General features: G+C 36.7%; 1 protein-coding gene across 1 annotated transcript in view; it reads left to right on the top strand.

Moving 5' to 3' along the window:
• Positions 1 to 6333, top strand: part of LOC117510476 (betaine--homocysteine S-methyltransferase 1-like) — a 366504-nt gene that overhangs the window by 216115 nt on the left and 144056 nt on the right.

Genomic DNA, 6333 nt, shown 5'->3' with positions numbered 1-6333 from the left:
ATTCTTTGTTTATGATTTTAAATTTATTGAAATTTAGAGATTTAGTGGATTATATCACAATACAAACTTTGTACAAAGCAAATAATCGAGCCTTACCACTTTATGTCCAGAACCTGTTCAAGATAAGGGATTCTGGATATAGTTTACGAGGATGTGCTGTATTTAAGAGGCCTCCCGTACGCACTAATATAAAGGGTTTTTGTGTTTCAGTTAAGGGGGTGAAGATTTGGAATAAATGTCCTGTTGAAATTAGATTATGTAGTTCTTTAGTTTGTTTTAAGAAACGTTATAAAAATCTATTATGTGCTGTATTTAAGAGGCCTCCCGTACGCACTAATATAAAGGGTTTTTGTGTTTCAGTTAAGGGGGTGAAGATTTGGAATAAATGTCCTGTTGAAATTAGATTATGTAGTTCTTTAGTTTGTTTTAAGAAACGTTATAAAAATCTATTAATTTCTGGATATATTGGAAAAGGAAATTGAATTTAATGTATAAATATGATGTATAAATTTGTTAATGTATGGTATGTATCTGTGGGGAATGTATGTATATATAGGAGTGTGAGCAAAAATGGATATGTATTTATGAGTCCTAGTTTTTTTGTTTTTTTTTTAGTATAAGTGTAAAATGTGTTGGACTGGATTTTTGGTATAGGGGTGGGTAACTTATAAGCTTTGCTTCTTCCCACCCCTTTTCAGACACACAGTGCAAATTTTGGTTTTGGTTTTTGTTTTGATTTGTTTTGATATGTTGTGTCTGTACTGTGTTGATGCTGAAATAAATTTCATTCATTCATTCATTCATTCATTCAAAAAAATCATACAATATAATTCATAAAAACAATAAAATACAGGCACATGAAATAGGTATGAAGGTATGAGGTATGATAACACTAGAAAGTCGAACGATTTATTTACACTGTGGTCCTCAAATGTAAGTCCAGCTGCTCCTTTGTTTTGCACTCGTGGTAACTACAGCAGATCCAAGATGGATCTGGTTGTTGATTTTGCCACAAATTTTACACCAGACGCCCTTCCTGACACATCTCCACATTACATGGAGAAATGTGGCAGGAGTGGGATTTGAACCAGGAACCTGCTGCACTGAAACCAAGCGGACAAACAACTTGGTCACCACCACTGCCTGCTGTGGTCCTCAAATAAATAATTATAATAATTTTTATGACTTCTGTTTTATTCTGTATTTATATAATTATATGTTTTATATACTTATCATTTTACGATGGTGTTTTGGGCCACATTGAGTTTTTTGTTGTTGTTGTTTTAGACTTTAAGAATAAAGTCACAATATTATGAGAATAAAGTAATTTTATGAGAAAAAACTCATAATATTACAAGAATAAAGTCATAATATTCAGAGAATAAAGTCATAATTTCATGAGAAAATCTTGTAATATGAGAATGAAGTCAAATATTACAATAATAAAGTTGTAATATTACGAGAATAAAGTCGTAATTTTATGAGAAAAAACTTGTAATATTACGAGAATTAAGTCGTAATATTACGAGAATTAAGTCAAAATATTACAAGAATAAAGTCATAATATTACGAGAATAAAGTCGCAATTTTATGATAAAAAAAACTCGTAATATTATGAGAACAAAGGTGTAATTTTATGAGAAAAAACTCATGATATTACAAGAATAACATCATAATGTTACAGGAGTAAAGTTGTATTTATACGAGAAGTGATAACCCTGCAGACTGCCAGTTCCTGCCACCTATCCAGGGTTGGGACCAGGAAGCAGAGTTGTAGTCTTACACACCTCTCTGCAGCTTCTCTCCCCCTGCCATCCCCTCATTACCCCATCCCCGTAGAGACGGTGCCTGCTCCCAGACCACCAATAACCAGCAAAAATCTATTTAAGCATAAAAATTCAAAAAGAAAAAATAATATAGCACCTTCAACTGCACCACAGACTAAAACAGTTAAATGTGGTCTATTAAACATTAGGTCTCTCTCTTCTAAGTCCCTGTTGGTAAATGATATAATAATTGATCAACATATTGATTTATTCTGCCTAACAGAAACCTGGTTACAGCAGGATGAATATGTTAGTTTAAATGAGTCAACACCCCCGAGTCACACTAACTGTCAGAATGCTCGTAGCAGGGGCCGGGGCGGAGGATTAGCAGCAATCTTCCATTCCAGCTTATTAATTAATCAAAAACCCAGACAGAGCTTTAATTCATTTGAAAGCTTGTCTCTTAGTCTTGTCCATCCAAATTGGAAGTCCCAAAAACCAGTTTTATTTGTTATTATCTATCGTCCACCTGGTCGTTACTGTGAGTTTCTCTGTGAATTTTCAGACCTTTTGTCTGACTTAGTGCTTAGCTCAGATAAGATAATTATAGTGGGCGATTTTAACATCCACACAGATGCTGAGAATGACAGCCTCAACACTGCATTTAATCTATTATTAGACTCTATTGGCTTTGCTCAAAAAGTAAATGAGTCCACCCACCACTTTAATCATATCTTAGATCTTGTTCTGACTTATGGTATGGAAATAGAAGACTTAACAGTATTCCCTGAAAACTCCCTTCTGTCTGATCATTTCTTAATAACATTTACATTTACTCTGATGGACTACCCAGCAGTGGGGAATAAGTTTCATTACACTAGAAGTCTTTCAGAAAGCGCTGTAACTAGGTTTAAGGATATGATTCCTTCTTTATGTTCTCTAATGCCATATACCAACACAGTGCAGAGTAGCTACCTAAACTCTGTAAGTGAGATAGAGTATCTCGTCAATAGTTTTACATCCTCATTGAAGACAACTTTGGATGCTGTAGCTCCTCTGAAAAAGAGAGCTTTAAATCAGAAGTGTCTGACTCCGTGGTATAACTCACAAACTCGTAGCTTAAAGCAGATAACCCGTAAGTTGGAGAGGAAATGGCGTCTCAGTAATTTAGAAGATCTTCACTTAGCCTGGAAAAAGAGTCTGTTGCTCTATAAAAAAGCCCTCCGTAAAGCTAGGACATCTTTCTACTCATCACTAATTGAAGAAAATAAGAACAACCCCAGGTTTCTTTTCAGCACTGTAGCCAGGCTGACAAAGAGTCAGAGCTCTATTGAGCTGAGTATTCCATTAACTTTAACTAGTAATGACTTCATGACTTTCTTTGCTAACAAAATTTTAACTATTAGAGAAAAAATTACTCATAACCATCCCAAAGACATATCGTTATCTTTGGCTGCTTTCAGTGATGCCGGTATTTGGTTAGACTCTTTCTCTCCGATTGTTCTGTCTGAGTTATTTTCATTAGTTACTTCATCCAAACCATCAACATGTTTATTAGACCCCATTCCTACCAGGCTGCTCAAGGAAGCCCTACCATTATTTAATGCTTCGATCTTAAATATGATCAATCTATCTTTGTTAGTTGGCTATGTACCACAGGCTTTTAAGGTGGCAGTAATTAAACCATTACTTAAAAAGCCATCACTTGACCCAGCTATCTTAGCTAATTATAGGCCAATCTCCAACCTTCCTTTTCTCTCAAAAATTCTTGAAAGGGTAGTTGTAAAACAGCTAACTGATCATCTGCAGAGGAATGGTCTATTTGAAGTGTTTCAGTCAGGTTTTAGAATTCATCATAGTACAGAAACAGCATTAGTGAAGGTTACAAATGATCTTCTTATGGCCTCGGACAGTGGACTCATCTCTGTGCTTGTTCTGTTAGACCTCAGTGCTGCTTTTGATACTGTTGACCATAAAATTTTATTACAGAGATTAGAGCATGCCATAGGTATTAAAGGCACTGCGCTGCGGTGGTTTGAATCATATTTGTCTAATAGATTACAATTTGTTCATGTAAATGGGGAATCTTCTTCACAGACTAAAGTTAATTATGGAGTTCCACAAGGTTCTGTGCTAGGACCAATTTTATTCACTTTATACATGCTTCCCTTAGGCAGTATTATTAGACGGTATTGCTTAAATTTTCATTGTTACGCAGATGATACCCAGCTTTATCTATCCATGAAGCCAGAGGACACACACCAATTAGCTAAACTGCAGGATTGTCTTACAGACATAAAGACATGGATGACCTCTAATTTCCTGCTTTTAAACTCAGATAAAACTGAAGTTATTGTACTTGGCCCCACAAATCTTAGAAACATGGTGTCTAACCAGATCCTTACTCTGGATGGCATTACCCTGACCTCTAGTAATACTGTGAGAAATCTTGGAGTCATTTTTGATCAGGATATGTAATTCAAAGCGCGTATTAAACAAATATGTAGGACTGCTTTTTTGCATTTACGCAATATCTCTAAAATCAGAAAGGTCTTGTCTCAGAGTGATGCTGAAAAACTAATTCATGCATTTATTTCCTCTAGGCTGGACTATTGTAATTCATTATTATCAGGTTGTCCTAAAAGTTCCCTAAAAAGCCTTCAGTTAATTCAAAATGCTGCAGCTAGAGTACTGACGGGGACTAGAAGGAGAGAGCATATCTCATCCATATTGGCCTCTCTTCATTGGCTTCCTGTTAATTCTAGAATAGAATTTAAAATTCTTCTTCTTACTTATAAGGTTTTGAATAATCAGGTCCCATCTTATCTTAGGGACCTCGTAGTACCATATCACCCCAATAGAGCGCTTCGCTGTCAGACTGCAGGCTTACTTGTAGTTCCTAGGGTTTGTAAGAGTAGAATGGGAGGCAGAGCCTTCAGCTTTCAGGCTCCTCTCCTGTGGAACCAGCTCCCACTTCAGATCAGGGAGACAGACACCCTCTCTACTTTTAAGATTAGGCTTAAAACTTTCCTTTTTGCTAAAGCTTATAGTTAGGGCTGGATCAGGTGACCCTGAACCATCCCTTAGTTATGCTGCTATAGACGTAGACTGCTGGGGGGTTCCCATGATGCACTGTTTCTTTCTCTTTTTGCTCTGTATGCACCACTCTGCATTTAATCATTAGTGATCGATCTCTGCTCCCCTCCACAGCATGTCTTTTTCCTGGTTCTCTCCCTCAGCCCCAACCAGTCCCAGCAGAAGACTGCCCCTCCCTGAGCCTGGTTCTGCTGGAGGTTTCTTCCTGTTAAAAGGGAGTTTTTCCTTCCCACTGTAGCCAAGTGGGAAGGGTTGGGGTTTTACATAATTATTGTATGGCCTTGCCTTACAATATAAAGCGCCTTGGGGCAACTGTTTGTTGTGATTTGGCGCTATATAAAAAAATTGATTGATTGATTGATTGATTCTGAGAAAGCTCAGAACTAGGGCTGAAACGATTAGTCGAGTAATTCGAATAATTTGATTACAAAAAATGTTCGAGGCAAATTCTGTGCCTCGAAGCTTCATTTAACGTTGTAGTACATATGCCAGGCCTATGTATGGCGCTGTAATGTCCCCAGAAAAACAAACAGAAGAAGACTAGAGCAAGCGCTAATCAAATTAGCTCAAAAGCTGCTCAAAAGCTACAGCTTTCCAATGCGACAAACAGACGGAAATAAAGCCTTTTAGGAAAAAGACAGTCCAAGCTGATCATCTGAAATAGCTTACTGTGCATTTAAAGCAAAGCAGTGTGTTTGTTTTTTTAAAAAACACAGTTTCGTCCGCTGGCCACTCTACGCACGGCGGCCGGCTGCTGCCTCGCTCTGGCCGCTCAGCACTGCCCTCACACAGCTCCGTCCCAGCCACAGACAGTCTCTAGAAGAAGTCCACTTTTTCTTCTGTGTGACTCGCAATGAGTGTTTTGCTTTTTAATTTTCGCTTTTTTGGGCAACACAGAAAGCTTCACAAACACGGTAACTCAAATAAAATAATAATAATAATCAGTGGTGGGCACACTTCCGATAATAGATAATTATCGAAGATAATGTTTTCATTATCGGATTATCTTTTTAGATAACTTTAAAAACTATTATCGGACTAATATCTCCCGATAAATTTTTGTCCGATACCTTTTAGACCGATAACGTAGTAAACAAAGCTGAACAGCGGCAAACATTTTTAAAATTTAAAATCAGTTGAGCACCTACCTGTTAACAGTTTCCTAAGAGATGTATAGTTCTACCCTCTCCCAACAGAAAAGAACTGCTTTCAGGAGAAATCACTCTATCCTCTGCATGCAAAGGAGAATTGGTCACAAAAAAAAATAAATCATTTTTTAAACACCATACTGATACACTGGCAATATCACCCAAGTCCTCCAGAGGCATACATTTTTAACTTATGGTTCAAATTTTAACCAAACTAATTTTGGACAAGTTATTTAAAATTACTATCATGTCTGAAGTTTTATAAAGTGAAAATATCAGATATATGTTTTAGTTTTAAAGTAATGTGCTAATTTTTAGGGTTT

The sequence above is a fragment of the Thalassophryne amazonica genome, chromosome 5, assembly GCF_902500255.1.
Source record: "Thalassophryne amazonica chromosome 5, fThaAma1.1, whole genome shotgun sequence".
Taxonomy (NCBI): Eukaryota; Metazoa; Chordata; class Actinopteri; order Batrachoidiformes; family Batrachoididae; genus Thalassophryne; species Thalassophryne amazonica.
This window is presented reverse-complemented; position numbering and strand designations above follow the sequence as displayed.